A 21,310-nucleotide genomic window follows, 5' to 3' on the forward strand; every position below is an offset into this window, starting at 1 on the left:
ATATTTTTCAACATTTTACTTAAAGATGAGAAGTAAATTCCATTAACAACCCCACGATTGATGATACATTAGAAAATGTGCATAGTGTTGCATGATTAGATTAGATAACTCGAGATTTTAATTCTCTGCTAATATTTAAATTTAAAACATGTTTTCATTTGCATCTTAAACAAAATTTAAATTTGTTGCCGTCTTCCTCCTAATTAAAAAAGTAACATTTTCACTTCATACTGCCACTGTTATTTCTAGATGTTTTGTGTTTATTTGTCCCATAAGCCTGTTGAACCTTTCCAGTTTGGGAAATGGAGTCTGGACATTTCCAGATCCTGATAAAGAACTGCTGCAATTCTTTCCAGTCTCTCTCTCTTTTGCACATTTCTAAATGATATGCTTTATTATTGCTTTCAAGCCTACACTAGACTTAAGTAAAACCGACCCTTGAGATTGCCCCCCTCCCTAGCCCTCCCCCTGTTCCCATAGTTCCATAAAGCCACAGGCAATTCTCCTTATGTATCAAACTCTTTTTCTTCCCCTGTCAACAGTTGGAAAACTGACCTTTTTCTCTGAAAGCAAGCAAGAGATCTTGTAATTTTCAATATTGCTTGGATTTAATTTGAACCACATTCTCAACTAGAGCTGTCACGTAGCTGCTAATTCTCACTTTATTAAAATGTGGCTTTAGCCAGAACACAGAGATTGTTACCAACTGTCTTCTATAATTTCCACAGTGAGAACTCATTCATAAATCTTGGAGACAAGTACCAAACACCCCAAACACTAACTGAGACAAACTATGAAGCAAAATCCTTTAAAAATATACAGTACATTAACTGGAGCGGAAAAATGCTTAACACAGCAGTGTTTCAGTAGGCATGGCAGAAACATTGGGGAATATTGGAAACTTATATGTGAATTTTTTCTTTCCATACACTAAACTTATTCCTTTAAAATTATAGATGGATGAGCTGGCTCTGCACCATGTGCTTTAAAAACTCTGAAAAAACCTTCCTGCCCAACTGCTTCTCCAAAGACGTCTTTGAAATTCCTGCTGCCAGAGCAATCTTTTAAAAAATAGTTTTATTGACATATAATTCTCATATCATGCAATTCAATAGTTCAAAATCATTTGTACTGTCGTCTTCAAAACCAGTCCCAGAACATTTTACTCATTCTAATACTCCTTACTACTAGGTCCTCGTTTCCCTGTAACCTCCCCTCCCAGACCCCTGATAAACCATTAACCTCCCTGGAGGTAATCTCGAGTGTGGCTCAGGGTAAATGTTAACTGTGTATTAAAGTTGATCATACCTGGAATGTCTACTAGAGAGATTAAAATGACTGATTTCTTAAGAATTACAGACCTACAATATAAAACAACAAATTTTATGCAAAACAATGTACCGCTTTGGGTACAAAACTACTGACATAATTAGACCGCCAGGGAGGTTTAAATCTAATTACTATCTCTGCAGATTTACCTGTGCTGGATTTCACATACTGGAACACATACAATACAAAAATCAAAAATTTTACTCTGAGCTTTGCAGTTTAAAAACCTTTGATGGCTCCCTATAGTATTCAAGATGAAGTTCAAAATATTAGCTCCTCCCACGAGTCCATTCATTTTCAAAAATATTTCTGTGCCTTGCACTTTTCCCAGGCCCATTCAGTATCCTATCTCCTCCCTCCCATCTCACTTCCTGTTTCACATCTGTGCCTTCTACATGAAGCGACCACTTATCGCCCACTTCCTCACTGTACAAAGCTCAACTCTGTTGTCCCATTATGCGTGGAACTTTCACAGAATATTCCCTTCAACCGCCTTTGTTTCAGTAGTACCCTGTGTCAGCTCCTATTGCATTACTCACCACACTCTCTTGAAAGCGTTGCTCTTTATTCGCCTATCCCCATGGACAACAAGTCTCTAGGCAAGGGAGAATGTCGTATTCAGCTTAGATCCTTGGCACCTAGCAAAATGTCTTTCACCTTGCACGTAGGTGCTCAGTAAGGATTTGTTGCGAGAAAATGTGAATGAAAAAAATGAACAACGGAAATGGATTTTCTTGCTTTTGAAAGATATAGTTTACCAAGTTACTTAATCTCTTTTACAATGATGCTTTTTTAGGGGTGAGATATCATGTTAACATACAACTTGATTTAGACACTTTCAGTTCAACAAATATCCATTGAAAACTGCTTTTACTACCATAACTCACTGCCATGAGGCTCATTCTAATTCACAGGACATTGTCAATTGGACAGAGTAGAACTAACCTTGTGGGTTTCCGGGGATGAATCTCTTTACAGAGCCGAATCTTTCTCCTGCTTAGTGGCTGCTGGTTTTGAACTGCTAATCTGGAGGGTAGCAGTCCATTGAGTAACCCATTACACCACCAGAGTGCCCACATCTGCTACAGCACTGTAGTCATCTCTAAAAATGAATTTCTTTACTGGTTGAGGAGTAGTAAGGCCACGAGATGGGAAAAAAAGTAACTTGTTTTTATTTTTGGCCCTGTAGCTCACTAGATAGCAATCTCTTCTTGGGTCCCTTAGCTTTATTTTCTCATCACTGAAATGGAAATCATAGTATCAGTGGGGCTGAAGGGAAAAGCTTACGCTACACTGAGAGCATTATCCAAAAAGAAGACTCCACGAATGGATGGAATTCCAATCGAAACGTTTCAACAAGGTAGTGAAATATGGTGGAGGCCTGTGGAGACAGTCCTGTAATGCTTCCTTGCTATTGGGTCCACAAGAATTCCCACCCGCCAGCCCATGATCTTCCTGCATTCAGCATCATTGCAAGTGGCTACGTGAGTCTGAAGAGGGATTTATCGATTAATATTGGACTAAGGGGCTAAAATCGGACTTGTGGATCTGATATGGACTAGGCTGGGAAGTTTTCTTAATATACAATTGCTCTTTGATGTAGAATTCTCTCTTAAACATATACGAGCGTCCCTGGATTTGTTTCTCTAGTCAGCTCAGCCTAACACATCTATTACATGACATTTGAAAGATGACTACTTGGCCAACTGACTAGAAGAGATCCATGTGTGTGCACATTCCAAAAAAAGGGAACCCAACAGAAAGAGCAAATTATAGAACAATATCATTGATACTCCATGCAAGTAAGATTTTGCTGAGGAACATCCAACAATGGTTGTAGCAGTACATTGACAAAAAGCTTCTGGAGGGTTCAGGCTGCATTCAGAAGAGGACCTGGAACAAAGTGTACCATGGCTAATGTCAGATGGACTTGGTTGAAAGCAGAGAATAGCAGAAACAGATTTACTTCTGTTTCATTGACTATGAAAAGGCTTTTGACTTTGAGGATTCTGACAAACTATGGATAACTTTGAGAAGAAGGGGAATTCCAGATCGCTTGCTTGTGCTCATGCAGAGCTTGCACATGGATCAAGAGACAGCTGTGTGAACATCACAAGGGAATAGTTTACGGTTTAAAATCAGAAAATATGTGTATCAGAGTTGTGTCTTCTCATACTTGTTCAACCCGATGATGAGCAAATAATCAGAGAAGCTTGCTTGGATGAAGAAGAATGTGGCATTAGGATGGGAAGAAGGCTTATTAATAATTTGAGAGATGCAGGTGACAAAAACCTTGCTTGCTGAAAGTGGAGAGGACTTCAAACACTGATGAAAATCAAAGATTTCAGCTCCAGTATAGAGTTCAACTCGTTGTAATGAAGATCAAAATCCCCACGACTGGATCAATATCAATCATGATAAATGGAAAAAGGGTTAAAGTTGTCAAGGATTTTGCCTTGCTTGACTCCATCGTACATGCTCATGGAAGCAGCAGTCAACAGATCAATATACGTGTTGCAGTAGGTAAATCGGCTGCACAAGAACTTTTTCAAACATTGAAAAGCAAGGGTGTTACTTTGAGGACCAAGGTGCTCCTGGTCGAAGGCCCAGTATTTTCAATTGCCTTATATCCTTGTGAATGTTGGACACTGAAGAAGGACGACTGAAAACGAATTGCGGTTGAGTTGTGGTGCCGGAGAAGACCATTGAAAGTATCATGGGCTAAAGGACAAACAAATCTGTCTTGGAAGAGGTAGACCCTGCATGCTCCTTAGAGGCAGGGGCAGCGAGGGCTCATTTTACAGATTTCCAACACGTTGTCAGAAGAGACAAGTCCCTGGAGAAGAACCACATGCTTGTTAGAGTAGATGGGTAGAAAAAAAGGGGGGGACAATGTGGATCAACGCAGTGGCTGCTACAGCGGCACAGGAACGATTGTGAGGATGATTTAAGCCTTGGCAGTGTTTCATTCTGTTGTGCGTAGGGTCCCTGTGTGTCTGACCTGACCAGGTGCCACCTAACAATGACAGTAACAGTAAGGACCCAATTGAAGAAGCCCTGGTGGTATAGTGGTGTTGAGTTGTACTGTTATCCTCAAGGACCCAATTGAGACAACATATAATTAAAAACAACCACACCTCTTTGTCACCAAGTGGATTCCAACTCTTAAGGAGGCTTTGGCACAAAGTAGAACTACCTGTGTGCATTTCCCAGGCTGCACTTTTTATGGAAACAGGTTGGCATATTTTTCTCCTGATGAGGGAAACTGACTGATAGGTTCAAACTGCCACCCTTTCCGTTAGTAGATATGCCCCGGGGCTCCTCATGGGTTTGACAGTGCTACCAGAAAAAGGAAGAAAAATTCAAAAGAAGAGCTTGACATATGAAAAGGAAAAATACACACACATATGCATTTCCTTTACTGTTTTTATGAATTTCATTACATATTGTAGTAGTCTTGGTCAAATACATTGCAAAAGGTGACTTAAAAATAAAGAATCATAGTGCTTTGATTCGTGTTCAAAATAATTACTTTGGGAGCTAGACATTTCTAACATATAAGAGACCTCACTACTCTGCAATGATATCTAAGGAATTCAATGAAGAAATTCATCTGCTTCTCTGTTTTTCTACTTTCTTTGCAACTTATGCTGAGAAACAGAGTGGATTATTTTTTCTCTTGTGGGAAAAATGAAAATTTTCCAGTGTGAAGAAAAATATATATAATCTTATTTTCCTAAAATGTTGAGCCACTGGTCAAAATACGGTGATCAGATTTGGTTTAGTTTCCACTCATAGATACTTGTGTTTTCAAAATTACTGATTTTGATTTGTAGTGCTCAAGGCTTTTGATCCGTTTAGCACCTCCCCCTGTGAGCCAAAAGAACCCCGGTGGCATTGTGGGTTAGGTGTCGGGCCGTAAACTTCTGGGTCAGTCGTTTAATCCACACGACTCTGCCAAGTGACACTATTATTTCATTCCAAACACAGGAGAGCATATGTCAATCAATTGAACTTATTTCATTTTTCCAGTGTGTAATCACTAACACTATTTTGCCTACATAACTTGGCATATTTTGAATAAAGTCTACTTAATCAGAATGTTCTTATTAGGTGCCAGTGAGTCAGTTCTGACCCATGGTGCCGTATGCCCCACAGAGCCAACCACTGCATGGTCCTGGGCCATCCTTACAATTGTTTTTTATGGCTGAGCCCATTGTTGCAGCCACTGTACCTATCCAGCTTGTTGAGGCCTTCCTCTTTTTTGCTGCCCTTCCACTTTACCAAACATGATGTCCTTCCCCAGGGACGGGTCTCTCCTGATAATATTTCCAAAGTTGGTAAGATAGAGTGTTTCCTTGACTTTAAGGGGCACACTGGCCTCACTTCTTCCAAGACAACTTGGTTGTCCTTTTAGCAGTCCATAGATAATACTTCCAATATTCTTCTCCTGTGCCACAATTCAAATGCATTGGATTCTTCTTTGTCTTTTCACATGCACTTGAGGTAAATACCATGGCTTGGGTCAGGTACCCCCAGGTCCTCAAAGTTACACTCTTGGTTTTCCATACTCTAAACACATCTTGTGCAGCATCTTTACCTGTGCAGCAACTTTACCTGTGCAGCATCTTTATTTGTGCAGTTCTTTTCACCTCTTCCCTGCTGCTTCCATGAGCATTGGTGTGGATCCAGGCAAGACAAAATCCTTCACAACTTCAACTTTTTCTCCGTTTAGCATGATGTTACCAAGTGGTCCTGTTGTAAGGGCTTGGTCTTCTTCACATTGAGTCCTAACCTATACTGAAGGCTGCAACCCTCGATCGTCATCCGCAAGAGCTTCAAGTCCTCCACACTCTCAACAAACAACGTTATGTCATCTGCGTATCTCAGGTTGATAATAAGTCTTCCTCCAATTCTGATTCTACATTCTTCATAGGAGTTAGCTTCTTGGATGATTTGCTCAGCATACGGATTGAACATGTATAATGAGGGGATACAACCCTGACACATACCTTTCTTGATTTTACATCATAAAAGTAGTAAAATAATTTAAAAATTGCAAATTTCAATGGGATATTTAAAAAATGTATAGCAAATACAGAATGTTGTAATGGCTAATGAGAAGAAAAAGTAGTTACAATTTTTTTGAGCTGGTAGGAAATAGATTTAATCAAATTAGAATCAAATTCTAAATCTTAATCTCTTGAATTCACAAAAAATATTTTTATCCTTAGAAACTTAGTTGTGTTATGGCCCATATCTGCAGATTTATAGGTCTGCAGGGGATCTCCGGAACTCATTACTTTATTTCTATGATTAAATAATTAAATACTCACAGACTGCTTATTTTAAAAAAAATCATTTTATTGGGGGCTCATAGAGCTCTTATCACAATCCATCCATCCATCCATTGTTCCAGGCACATTTGTCCATATGTTACCATCATCATTCTCAAAACATTTTCTTTCTACTTGAGCCCTTGGTATCAGCTCCTCATTTTTCCCCTCCCTCCCTTCTTATCCCTCCCTCATAAACCTCGATAATATATACATTTTTATCTTTTTTCACAAACTATTTATTCTTAATAACTTGTTAAAGGATCTGAACAGCCCCCTCTACTAATAACTCATATTGAAATCTTATAAAATTCTGCCCATTAGAATTTAAATGTGTGTCTTGGGCTCAGTGAGGTATAAAACTGCTGGTTATCAGTTGTATAGTAAATTGTCATAGAGTTAGAGATTATGATCAAGTAAACCTGCAGCTTTTTAACTTTGACAAAAAGAAAAGGTATGAGTATCTGTGTTTGTTCTGTGGACATATACCCTAGATCTTTCCAAAGTGGGAATAATCATATGTCTGTCTTGCTAAGTATACAAATTGATCAATGTAAAGCAGATTTCCCCCTGGAATTATGTACAATGTGAAAATTGATTTTTGGAAAAGACTATACTTTTAGTGCATGAAGAACCAAATCCTCTATTCAGAATATAATGCAGCTTCATATAGCAGGATTTGAAATTTTGAACTGTTTCATAGAATCTTGCATTATATTATTTTAGCAATTTCACTTGGAATTGTATTCACTTGACTGGAGGTGTGAGGGACATATATCAACAAAACAAACCTCACTGCCATCGAGGCAATATCAACTCACAGTGAGTCTATGGGACAGGGTAGAAGTGCTCCTGTGAGCTTCTGAGACTCTAGTTCACAGGAGCATAAACCCCTGCTTTTCTCATGCAGAGTGACACGTGGTTTCAAACAGTGGACCTTGGGGATAGCAACCCAATGCTTAACAACTCTGCTCCAGGGGTTCCTCAGAGGCCTGTATAATGCTTTAGAAATGGTGCTGTTTGTGGAAGGATTCCTCCATTGATTGAGAAAGGGGTATTCAACTTTGGTTTTTGACAAACCACCTTTGGAGTCTCATTAGGCAGGACATCTCTTCTGATAATAAGCTTACTCTTAACTGATGTTTAAGTTTCTTCTCCTTTCAATGAAATTAAGAAATGCTCACTAATTACAATTTTGGATCATTGATATGGTCCCCCCAAGTGTTCATCATGGTAGGAAGACATGAATGAGCCAAGTAGTGGGTGTCATAGCCCAGAGACAGAGGAGTATTCAGACTTGACATGTGCTGTGCTCAGGAGACTGGTAGATTAGATGTAAAGCTTGTTCCCTGGATACTATTAGACTTACATTTTGTTCTCGGACATTTTGAGGATCTTCCAGTGTTCAACAAAGGAGGGGATGTTGATATATTGTTGTGTGTGTGTGTGTGTGTTTGTTTTCAGAATGAATGGCTAGGGGAGAGAGCCTCAGACGAACTAAGGTTTCCATACTGTCTGTTCAGCTCCCAATGAGGCATTTGGGAAAGCAGTTGCTCAGGATGGTGGGCGGATTCCAAGCTGTTTGTTTTGGTCTTCTCCTTAAGTGTATTTTTAAAACATTTAATTAGAAGAGAAGCATTTCATTGTATCTATTTTTGTGCTATTAAGAATAGAATTGGTTTCAAGCACTACTCAGATTTACATATCATTGATTCTAAACCAATTAAAGTAAACTCAGTCTTTATGTTTAATCTGCCACAAAACCTGCCTTGGAAGTCAGAATATTTTGTCATGCAGTGATAATTTCACGTCCTTTCTGTGCCTATAGAAGCTGAAATTTTATAAAATGATTTTCTCTTTTAGCCTATACCAGTACCGTAAGTTCATAGAATGATGTTGGAGAAAATAAGTATAAATTTGTTAAAGAAATAAACAATTAAAGCTTGGTCTGTAGGTTGGGAATTATTGCTGTCCAATATATTTCAACTCACAGTGATTATATAGGTCAGAGTAGGACTATTCTATAGAATTTCTGGGATGGTAAGTATTTATAGGAGCAGACACAGCTCCATCTTTCTCCCAGAAGTGCTGGTGGATTTGAACTGTTGACCTTGTTTAACCAAATCTGACATCAGGGCTTGGGGTAGGCCATGCTTTTTTAAAAGTGAGTCTGACCTACATGCCAAGCTTAAATTGTTATTATTTTATACATATGTATGTATTTTTAAAAAGAGTTTCTACTTAATTTAAAATACTTTTTGATCTTTACTAGAAGGGAGTAGTATGCAGGCCAGTGGCAGAAAAAAATAGTCAGAGATTTAGCTAAACAATTGAGTAGCACAGACCTGAAGAAGATTCAGGACTGCCTATTACTTTGTGGGTCTTTGTGAGGGTTAGATTTTATGCCACCTTGCTGTACCTGGGTAGAGATAGGAGTTGAGCCAAACTGTCAATCAAAACATAATCTGATGGCACCACCTTGGGGTAGGAGATAAGAGAAACTCTGTTTAGAATTGGGTTCTCTCTGGTCCCTTTACCTTGTGCTGGACCAATCCTGCCACTGGTTCATCAATCTCCTCTTCTATCACCTCTCCATCCCAGAAGCCATCTGTGGACTGGCTGAACCTTGGATTCATTCAGCTGGCCTTGGGATTCACTGAGCTCTGCATCCACTAGCCTGTGGCTCTTCTGCTTCGTCTTCCTGCTTCCTGCAGCTTCCAGAGTCCAGAGAATCCTCTAGTTTACATATGACCTACAGATATGAACCAGACTGGACTTACTTTTAGAAATGTGCAAGCCATTTCTTGATATAAATATTTTTCTGTATGTACACACAGACATTCTGTATACACATAAACATCACTGATTTTCTTTAGAGAACCAACCTATACAACCTTGATCTTCGAACTTCAACTATTTGATCATCTAATGTTTAGAAATATTAGACTTTCTGTGGACAAACCAAAAGACACGCAAAGTTCACCCCTTAGGGCAATGTAATAGAAACTATTGCACATATTAAAACAGATACAAGTCTTAATTTATATTGTGCTCAGTCATCATAGTAGTTATAGAAAGTTTGGTTGTTAGGGACTCCAGTGTATCTGGGTTCCATTCCTATCGCTCCAGTCTATCTGGGTCTGCCTCCTATCATGGAGTCTGTCCCTTCCATATTGCACATGGTTTGGAGTGCCAGTTTTCAGCTTTAGATATCAGGAATGATAGTGCCCATCTGTAAGGTGGTAGTGAGATTTGGGTGCAGGCTTCTGTAGAATACCTTCCCTCACAATTAGTACATTTCCTTTTACTCTCACACGAATACCGAATGAACCCTGTGGACGGACTGTGGGTCCATAGGAGAGCACATTCAACTCCATTCTTCTGGTAAGAGAACGAACATGTTTCCCTTAGTGGTGGTGAACCTTCATTCCTGCTGCATCCAGCCTTCTTTCTTTCCATTATACCCTTCTGTTTAGTGATGGCAGGAGCAGCTTCCGCCCGGTTATTTGAATCACTCATTCTGGACACCGAGTCTATGTTCAGCGAGCTGGTATCACAGAGTGCTGTGATGGGTCTATGTTCAGCGAGCTGGTATCACAGAGTGAAGTGATGGGTCTATGTTCAGCGAGCTGGTATCACAGAGTACTGTGATGGGTCTATGTTCAGCGAGCTGGTATCACAGAGTGCCATGATGGGTCTATGTTCAGCGAGCTGGTATCACAGAGTGCCGTGATGGGTCTATGTTCAGCGAGCTTGTATCACATAGTGCAGTGATGGGTCTATGTTCAGAGAGCTGGTATCACAGAGGAGTGCAGTGATGGGACCTTCTCTCTAACATGAGCTTGAAGAGGTAGATGAGTGGAGTGACTTGGAAAAACTGGACTTGATTTCACTTATTCCTAAAGTGGGAGTAGCCAGGAATCACTGGAAACATCAGAAAGAGAATGGGGAATTAAAAAAAATAAGTTTATTGGGGGCTCATACAATTCTTACCACAATTCATACATACATCAATTGTGCAAAGCACATTTGTACATTCATTACCCTCATCATTCTCAAAACCTTTGCTCTATACCTAAGCTCCTGGCATCAGCTCCTCATTTTTCCCCTCCCTGCTGCTGCCTCCCTCATGAACCCTTGATAATTTATAAATCTTTATTTTGTCATATCTTGCCCTGTCCAACGTCTCCCTTCACCCATTTCTCTGTGTCGGTCCCCCCCACTCCCCCAGGGAGGAGGTCACATGTAGATCCTTGTAATCGGTTCCCCCTTTCTAATCCACCCTCCCTCCACCCTCCCACTATCGTCCATTCACACCACTGGCCCTGAAGGGATCCTCCACCCTGGATTCCCTGTTCCTATCTGAACCACTGTACATCCTCTGGTCTAGCCAGATTTGTAAGGCAGAATTGGGATCATGATAGTGGGGTAGGAGGAAGCATTTAGGAACTAAAGGAAAGTTGTACGTTTCATCATTGCTACATCGCACCATGACTGGCTTGTCTCTTCCCTGAGACCTTTCTGTAAGGGGATGTCCAGTGGCCTACAGATGGTCTTTGGGTCTCCACTCCCCCCCTCATTCACTATGATATAATTTTTTGTTCTGATGATATATGATACCTGATCCCTTCGACGCCTCTTGATTACACAGGCTGGTGTGCTTCTTCCATACAGACTTTGTTGCTTCTGAGCTAGATGACCGCTTGTTTATCTTCAAGCCTTTAAGACCACAGACACTATATCTTTTGATAGTCAGGCACCATCAGCTTTCTTTGCCACATCTGCTTATGCACCCATTTGTCTTCAGAGATCGTATCAGGGAGGTGAGCACACAACGATATGAATTTTTGTTCTTTGATGCCTGATAACTGATCCCTTTGGCACCTCGTAATCACGCAGGCTGGTGTGCTTCTTCTATGTGGGCTTTGTTGTTTCTGAGCTAGATGACTGCTTATTTGCCTTTAAGCCTTTAAGACCCCAGATGCTATATCTTCTGATAGCCGGGCACCATCAGCTTTCTTCACCACATTTGTTTGTTCACCCGCTTTGCCTTCAGCAGTTGTGTCAGGAAGGTGAGCATCATAGAATGCCAATTTAATAGAAGAAAGTTAGAATGGGGAATTTTGATGTGTTATTTCAACCGAACTGACAATTGAGTGACACTCATTTTAATCCATCAGTCCACATGAATGATCTGCTTCTGTTGCATAGGAAATTGCAAAAGAAATAGGGCTATCTTTCTCAGTACAGCTGCAGAGGGTATCCAGATCACATGCTGAATATTAACCACACTCATATAACACTCTGCTTTCAATAGCTAATCAACCAAAGAGAAGTAAACAAAGAAGAGTGATTATGTGCTGTGACAAAACAATTACTTCCTCAGGGGTCCTTCCTCTATTTCCTCCTCTTCTCCCATATTTTTTTCCAGCTCAGATTACAATGCCTAAAGTCATCAGCATATGTGTAAGGGAGATAAAAAGATATGGGATTATTTGCTAACCATCCGCTTCCATCCAAGGACAGGAAACGTGTCTCTTTTTCTCTGTTTTTATCCTCAGCACTTCACTGTGCACTTGGTTGTGTGATCAATTACTCATTGTCACATCTGTTAGCAACTTATCCCCAGTCAGCTGACCTTGCTAGAGAGAATACTGAGCTTCTCTCTCCAAGAGGGAAAACTCGGGAAGCAAAGTGGTTGTAATTAATAAGAAAGTCAGGGGAAAAGAAATAATATTTAAGAAGGAGGTGGGGAACCAAATAGCACGGGCTTTATGAGGTTGGTATTCTTAGAAAGAAACGAGGGGCTCCATGAACTAAAAGTTGGAAGCAGAAGTCCTAGGAATGATAGGGCAGAGTATCCGCGGGCAGCGCTGTGGATCGTATGCGCGGTACACGGAGGACCTGGGAGGGTAGAAGTAGACTTTGGGATTTGAGTCCATATTGGCTGCAGAGAAATGAAAAAGTGTGCAAAAGTACATGTTTCAGTCTTTTGTGATTTCTACTCAGTGCCAGTGTTTGAGGGGGGGCGGGATGCAGCAATGATTCAAAAGAAATGAAAAGGGGTGCGCTGTTTAGAATTCAGAGGAGGATCCCAAAGCCTTCTGAAAAGGCATGTGATGGTGCCGTGTCAAGCAATTCCCACAACTCCTACTAACAAGACACTTTTCAGGCACCAGCCCTAGCAGACTAACAAATGGTCATTTGCCTTTATAAGCATCTCTCCATGATGCTAAAGTCCTTCCTCAGCTTTAGAACTTTTCTGGTGCAGCTGCGGTATCCCTTTGATGACTTCAGACTCCTGGCAGCAAAGCTTGGTGACTGTGGCATGGCTTCAGTCTGCCGCGTACAGGCAGCTCAACAGGGCGCCAGAAAGCGAGGATTTAGAAGAGAGCAGATATATTTTTCTCAGCTGTGAAACAACAGCAACACCAGCAGCAGCAAAAGACTAGGCTAAAATAATGCTATCATGGAGAAGTGATGTAAAAGACAATCATAGGTAGAAATCTGATTGAGTTAGGGTAGTGGAGTCTGGGAGACCAGCAGAGGGAGGCTACAGTTCTTTCTAGAAGACCAGGGCAGGAAGATGTGTATGCCAGGACACAGTCCCTGGACCAGGAATTCATGGTCCTCAGCCCTGGTGGCTGAGCAGGTTACTAAACTGATCTGGGGTCCAGCACATCAGACACGTCTGCTAGTAACTCAACAGGAGAAGAACGAAGCTTCCTGCTCCCATGAAAGATTCACAGCCTTGGAAAAACAGAGACAGGCCTTTTCTGCTCTGTAGAGTTGCTACGAGTCAGAATCAACTCAAGAGAAGTGAGTTTTTGTTTGTCTTTTAAGGTTTGCCTGTTAGATAATTCGATTGTGACCATTGAAGGGACATTGCTGCCCCACTGTGGACTCTGCCATGATGCTAGGCTATTTGGGGGTAAGGAACAATAAGTTGTTCTGCACTAAACTGGCACTCACAAGGGATGTCACCTTCGTTTGTACAATCACTCAGCATGTATTACATTTAAATCCTAATCCATATACGACTTGCAAATGAAATGCTAAAGACAGGATGGAAACTCTTCTAGAATGTTTGCGTACAGCATGGCTAGCTGTCTGAATCAGCTTATGCATGCTTGGTTTTATAGTGGTTTCAGCGATACAATATTCTTCATTCTGTTATAAGCGTCTTCATTTCGTAATTATGATTGATTAAACTACAGGTATTATTTAAGGCACCATATATGCTAAAGTAGTTGCTGCATTTATTTTTAGACGCTTTTTATTTTTCATAACTCGATATTCTTTTGTCTTTCGAAGGCTAAGACATTCACTATTTTCATGCCCATTCCCATAGCTATCCTGGACCAAACTCGGAAAAACCTTGTACCTGTATCAGAGCTTAAATTCTTCTTTTTTTTTAATGTCCATTTTATTTGTTTATTTATTTAAAAATCATTTTATTGGGGCTCATACAGCTCTTAACACAATCCATACATACATCCATTGTGTAAAGCACATCTGTACATTTATTGCCCTCATCATTCTCAAAACATTTGCTTTCTACATGAATCCTTGATTTCAGCTAATCGTTTTTCCCCCTCCCTCCCCACCCCTCTCTTTCATGTCATGTCTCACACTGTCTGACCTCTCCCTTCACCCACTTTTCTGTTATCCATCTCCCAGGGAGGGGTTTATATGTAGATCCTTGCAATTGGTTCCCCCTTTCTACTCCACCTTCTCTCTATCCCCCCAGTATCACCACTCTCACCACTGGTCCTGAAGGGATCATCCGTCCTGGATTCCCTGTGTTTCCAATTCCTATCTGTATCAGTGTACATTCTCTGGTCTAGCTGGATTTGTAAGACAGAATTGGAATCATGATAATGGCTGGCGCGGAGGGAAGCATTTAGGAACTAGATGTAAGTTGCATGTTTCATCATTGCTACACTGCACCCTTATTGTCTTGTCTCCTCCCCACGACCCTTCGGTAAGGGGATTTCCAGTTGACTGCAGATGGGCTTTGGGTCCCCACTCCACACTCCCCCTCATTCACAATGATATGATTTTTTTGTTCTTTGATGCCTGATACCTGGTCCCATTGACACCTCGTGATCACACAGGCTGGTGCTTTTCTTCGTGTGGGCTTTGTTGCTTCTCAGCTAGATGTTGACTTGTTTACCTCAGCTTAAATTCTGGGCCCTAGGTTTGTGGAAACTTTATACCATTTTCTTGTTCATCCTCTGTTTTAACTAGAGTAAGTTTTCTACCAGTTTCTAAAATCAAGTACTATTACTAATCTGCTTACATCATATAGTGGATTCCCAATCAAACTGTCAATAAAATCTAACCTCTATACCATGAACTTCTATGTCTTGCCTTTCTTTATGACTTATCACTAAAACATCCTTCCTGCCCATAGCATTCTAGCTACTGGGGTCTCGTTCTGTCCTTTGGTAGTTTGCGCAGAGTCTTCCTCTTTGATTCCTTCGGCTGGTTCCTAAGGGGTGCCTTTCTTCCCCTCGTGCCGCTTCTCACTCACAGGTCACCTTTTGCAGAGCGACCTTTCCCAAGTTCATCATATAAACCCACTCTCCATGCCTTCTCGACTCAGTGACACTGCCTGATTTCAATTGCTGGCCTTATTTCATTCATTCAATTATGTTCTCATTATACATTTCTCTTCGCTGGAATGTCAGGGGCTCCATGGTCTCAAGTCCACATTGTCCATGGCCACTTCCTGGAGTCCAGCACATCTGAGCTATGCTGTAACGGTGCTCGGTGATGATTAGTGGTCATGGAACCGAGCGACGCTGGTTATACTTCTTCATTTCTCAGAGGAGAAGCATGATACCTGCTTGATCCAATTCCCAATTTTTTTTAAAGCTCTCCAAAGATGTTAGCATTCACTCATAGAAACCCCTTATGATATGCACTGAGGTGCAAACTGAAGAAAGAGACCTGTTCTGAGAAGAATTCAGAAAACCGAGGGTAGGCAAGCACAAGGACAAGCAATTTGTACACATGCTGGTTACCAAGCAGAGGCCCTGTACTGCATAATGCTAGCAATGTCATTGCATTTGCGATGTGGGTGGTGGTATCCCATGAAATTTTACAGTACGCAAACGTTTTGCCCTATTAGGGCCCTAAGTATATGCTGAGGACTATTTAAAACATTTAAAAACTTTTAAATCATTTTATCGGGGGCTCGTACAACTCTTATCATAATCCATATATACATCCACTGCGTCAAGCACATTTGTACATTTGTTGCCCCCATCATTCTCACAACATTTGCTTTCCACTTGAACTCTTGGAATCAGATCCTCATTCCCCCCCCCCCCAACCTGGTTAGACCAGAGGATGTACAGTGGTGCAGATAGGAACTAGAAACACCAGGAATCCAGGACAGGAGAACCCCTCAGGACCAGTGGTGAGAGTGCTGATACCAGGAGGGTGGAGGAAGGTGAGGTAGAAAGGGGGAACCGATTACAAGGATCTCCATAAAACATTTTGAAGTAATAAATCATATGATCATCCTTTAAAAAAAGTAAAAAAGTACTATTTGAATATTTTGCACTGTAAGTATAAAAGAGTGTATACATAACACACTATAATTATTTTCTATATATTTCATGGAGATACTTGTGCAGTTTACGTGTGTGTGTATAATTATTATAGATACGAAGGAGCCCTAGTGGCATAGCAATTATGCATTGGGCTTATAATCACAAGGTCAGCAGTTCAAATCCACCAGCTGCTCCTTGGGAGAAAGATGAGGCTTTCTATCCAATTACAGTCTCAGAACCTTCAGGGGCAGTTCTACCCTGTCCTATAGGGTTGCCATGAGTCAGAATTGACTTCATGGCAGTGAGGTGAGGTTTGTACTTGTTCACTTTAATTATTTTTCTCTCTGCCTTATTCTTCCATCCCAAAGAGTTCCAAATGCTAGTTTTTCTCATATATTGATGATTTCTTTCCTTAAAAAAACATTCCCCGAGTGCTCATCAGCTTTTCTTTTGTTAAGGAGAACTGTACTGAAGTGGTTGGGGATGTAGAAAAATAATGTTAGACCATTAAAGTCTTATAAACTTTCCCAAACTGCACTACCCCAACCATTGCCACAATGGCAACTCAGCGTTGCAGGCTTTTTTGGGCAGTGACTGTAATTTATGTAAATTGTTTTCCATGATAATAGTGACTGTAGTCAAGATAACAAAAGCAAGGCAGGCCCAGCTTGTGGACCACCGTGCAGTTTGAATTTCCCCCAGATTTTCTTCTTTGTCTCTTTTGAAGGAAATGGGCAAATGAATTCAAAACAAAACCCTCTCAGAGCATCAGAAAGCAGAAAAGGCAAAAACAAAACCTCAAAGCCCACTAAACCTTTAAACCCAGAAACTTCTCAGTGTACAGGGACATATGCATAATTAAATCTGCAAGGTTTTTTTTTCTTCCTTTCTTTCTTATAACTGCTATGCAATAAGACCCAATTACTGGTGATAATGAGAATCAGGGAGTAACTGTGCCCCAAACCGAAGAAAAATGTGTTGCCATGTGAATGGAATCTTGGAGAGAATAATTGTAAAAGGGAAGTTTTCTTATGCCAGATTATAAATTATGGTTTCAGCAGATGAGCTGCCACCCTTTGACGGTAGCTTATTCAGCAAAGCTGCTTTCTTAGGAGAAGGGTGGGCAACAGGTGGTGCCGCAACTCAACCATAAGCTGTAGATGTGCGGGGGGGTCAGAGTGAGGTGCCCTCTGCGGGGCAAACAGAGACTGGCAGAGCGGAGCAGGGTGTAGACAGAGGTTGGCAGAGCGGAGGCTGTTAGCAAAGGGGTTGTTTTGCAGAAGTCAGTCTTTCCTAGGGAACCCCTCTGTTTCACCTTGAAGTGCTTTTCTGCTATCGGTGATTCATATTTCAGAATGAAACACCCTATAGATATTTCTTTTTGTTTCTACTTCTTCCATTTAATGCTTTTTAACTGTTGTTTCACTCTTAGAGTTTTTAGTTGCATTGAAAAATGTATGTTTAAACCTGTTCCCTCAGAATGTTCATTTTATTTAAATTTAAGTGAGAATATGATATTGGAAGAAAAATTCATAACAGTGTGTAGTTGCTTTTATAGGTTTCTCTTTTGAATCTAATAATATTTCCCCCTCCTTATCTTCCATTCATCTTCTTATTGTTATTATTATGGGTAATTCCCACAATGTCACTTGGAAGAAAATATTCTTCTGATACACATTTTGAAGCCTGAAGGATAGAAGTCCCTGCTGAGGCTAGCTGGGTCTCCCGTGTCTGGAGGATACACTTCGGAAACACATACACTCAGGTTGTACAGCTCCAGGACTCATTGCTCAATGACCCTTTAACAGCGGTGTTGAACGACAGTGATTTTCCCTGTAAAGTCTCAGAGCCCTGAGCAGTGGGTTCTTCAAAATCCATACAGGTTTTTATTTCGCAAAATGAGATAGTGCAGTGGCTAACTCTTCTGCTGTTAATGAAAAATTCAGCAGTTCATATTCTCAAGCCATCCCTTAAGACAAACATGTAGCAGTTCACTTCCATGAAGACTACATTGGAAACCCCGTGGAGCCGATCTATTTTGTTCAACAGGGTTGCTATGAGGAAAACCCGACTCCACGGTAATAGGTGTGTTTTATGTTGAAAATCCATCTTTTGCATAATGTTCTTTGAGAGTCAGTTATCCTAGAATGTGTTCAGCACTGTACCAGGCACTATAGGGAACATAAGCAATTATAAATTATTGAATTTTTTAAGGAACATGAAATTTTCATGTGCAGTATAAAAAAATGCATTCAACCAAATAAAACAAATTCTCAGTAGAGAAATTTTACATGGTCAGGTGCTCCAGACACTAGCATTGAAAGAATTTTTATAAGTCCAGGAAGAAGATGGACATGGGAGAGAATCGATTTCAATCATAATATAAAATGAACAGGAAAAACCCACATATAAACACACACCCTGCATCTCTCCATTACATAGCTGTGAATCAGCATGGCTTAAAATCATAAACAATGTGCATTAGGACTGTATCCTCTCACCATACTTATTCAACCTGTATTCTGAGAAAGTAATCAGAGAAGCTGTATTATATGAAGATGAACGTGGTACCAGTGTTGAAGGAAGGCTTATCAATAACCTTTGATATGCAGAGGATACACACTTGCTTGCTGAAAGTGAGGAGACCTTGAAGCACTTGCTGATGAACATCAAGGACTACAGCCTTGGTTTACAACTCAATGGAAAGAAAATCAAAATCCTCACAACTGGTTCAATAGAAATTATGTGATACATGGAGAAAACATGGAAGCTGTCCAGGATTTCATCTTGTTTGGATCCACAATCAGTGCTCATGGAAGCAGCAGTCGGGAGACTGAGTGACATGTAGCCATGGCTCCAGGTGCAGCACTCACCATTTGAAAGCATTCTGCAGGAAGGATGCCACTTTCAGCCTGACCGCACCTCTGACATTCTCAGCACTTCACATGCACGTGAAAACTGGAAATTGAATAAGGGAGAGTGAAATCTATGCAATTGAGTGCAGGTGCTTATGAGGAACGTTGAACGTGCCATGGACCGCAGAAAGGACAAACACAGCCACCTTGGAAGAACAATCAGAATGCTCCTTAGAGGAGAGGATGGCTCTTGAGACTTTGTCTCTAATACTTTAAATATGTTATTAGGAGAAATCAGTCCCTGGAAAAGGACATCGTGCTTGTCAAATTGGCGGGGTTGGTGGGTGTGGGTGTCGGCAAAAAAGGCCTCTTCTGAGATGGGTTGACCCAGTGGCTGAAACAATGGGCTCAAACATAAGAACAAATGTAAGGATGGCACCAGACAAGGTGGCAGTTCATGCTGATGGACAATGTGTCCCTGTGGGTCAGAACCAAATCTCTGGCCTGTAACAATAACCATCTAACCAGCCTGGATTCCATGGCACACAACAGACTGTGAATTCACTGAGAGGAATCTCTGCGGTTTAGGGATGGCTAGCTCCTTCCTTAATCGGGTTAACCTTTCTTACCTCCCTTGGACAATGAGGTGGGTCTGACATTTGGGGCTGGAGGTGTGGAGGTCAGGTTTTCATTTATTTAGTTTTCAGGGCCAAATTTCAGGCATAGGCTGTGTAATTATTTTAGAAACACAACCCTATCTATATGCACATATCAGAAAATCATTCAGAACTTAATTTTCTATATTTTCATTAATTAGAAAATTACATTTGGAAACAATTTGTTGCAATGTTGATCAAAGACTAATACATTTAGATCAAGGTCAAATATTCAAGATATAGCACTGATATTTAGAGATGTAGGTCTTTTTTTATGAAACTTCAAGTTCACCTTACTGTGTCAAAATCCTATTACATCAAAGTTGGGATTAAATGACAGGGTATTCATTTTAAGTAGTTATCAAATGTTAGGCACTATCATGTGTATATTTTTACTATGAAAGCTCCACATAGTCAATGATTATTATATATGTAATTATAAGCATCATCATAATTTTCTATCATGTACTATGGGGTCTTACTATTGAAGTCTTATGAACTATTATTTTTAATTAGTTATTGTTGATACCTTAAGCTTGCACTAAAAACATACGTTAGTTAAATTATATATACAAGTTAGTTAAAATATGTTGATTCTGTTTTGTGTAGGCTTGAGACTTTTCTATGGCATTTCCAATTTTACATCATTTGATTATCGAGGCAATCCTGGTTGTCAAGAAATGACTGAATACTTGTATCTGGGCATTTGTTAGCACTGTTTTGGACATTTAAAAATTAACATTATGACTTTTTATCAGTACTCAAACTTTACATATATTTAGGATTAATACTGATGATTTCTTTAATCTCAATTAAATGACTGGTGTATATTGGTAACTGTGTTTGAACTAGTTCTGAGAGAGACCACCTCTTAAAGTATTTACATTCTGCTCAAAGATATAAATGGGGAAAATAGGTAAGGATGTTTGTTGAAAAGTAAGAAAATTAAATGCTGGATCAAAGATAAATTAACAGAAAGGAAAAGATGGAAGAAGAAAGCAGATTGTTATATTTAGATAGATGATAATATGTAATAACCAATTTGAAACCCTACTGCCATCAACTCGGAGTCCTGGTTATACGCTGGGTTGAGATGTGTATGTTCAGCAGTTTGTAACCACTAGCAGCTCCGTGGGGCAAAGACTGGGCTTTCTATTCCTGTAAACAGTCGCCGACTCAGAAACACACCAGGGCAGCTCGATAGAGTTGCTTCGAGGCACCCATTGATATGATGGTGGTGCGTTTGGTTGTTGTTGTTGTCTTGGTTTCCTTGATACATGTTGTTCTTGATATCATCCCCGGAGTTCTTTGGTCTTCAGTTGTTAGTGTCTGAGACATGAAATCTATTCTTGAGAGGGTCTCTAAATTCCAGTGGTATATTGTGTTTTTGAACTTGTACATCAGTTTTCATTTTCTTCAGCTTCTACTTGAATTTGCTTATAAGAAATTGATGACCATTTCATCCTCTGGCCTTGCTTTAACTGACCCTGCTGAGCTTCACCATCATCTATTTGCACAGGTAGAGTTGATTTGATTCCACCTGGCAAGGTACACATGTGTGGTTTCTCTTT

At 40.4% G+C, this 21,310-nt stretch overlaps 1 protein-coding gene across 5 annotated transcripts in view; it reads left to right on the plus strand.

The window, feature by feature from the left end:
- Positions 1 to 21,310, plus strand: part of KCNC2 (potassium voltage-gated channel subfamily C member 2) — a 209,723-nt gene that overhangs the window by 83,384 nt on the left and 105,029 nt on the right. The window lies entirely within an intron of this gene.

This window comes from Tenrec ecaudatus, chromosome 6 (genome assembly GCF_050624435.1).
Source record: "Tenrec ecaudatus isolate mTenEca1 chromosome 6, mTenEca1.hap1, whole genome shotgun sequence".
In the NCBI taxonomy this organism is placed as follows: Eukaryota; Metazoa; Chordata; class Mammalia; order Afrosoricida; family Tenrecidae; genus Tenrec; species Tenrec ecaudatus.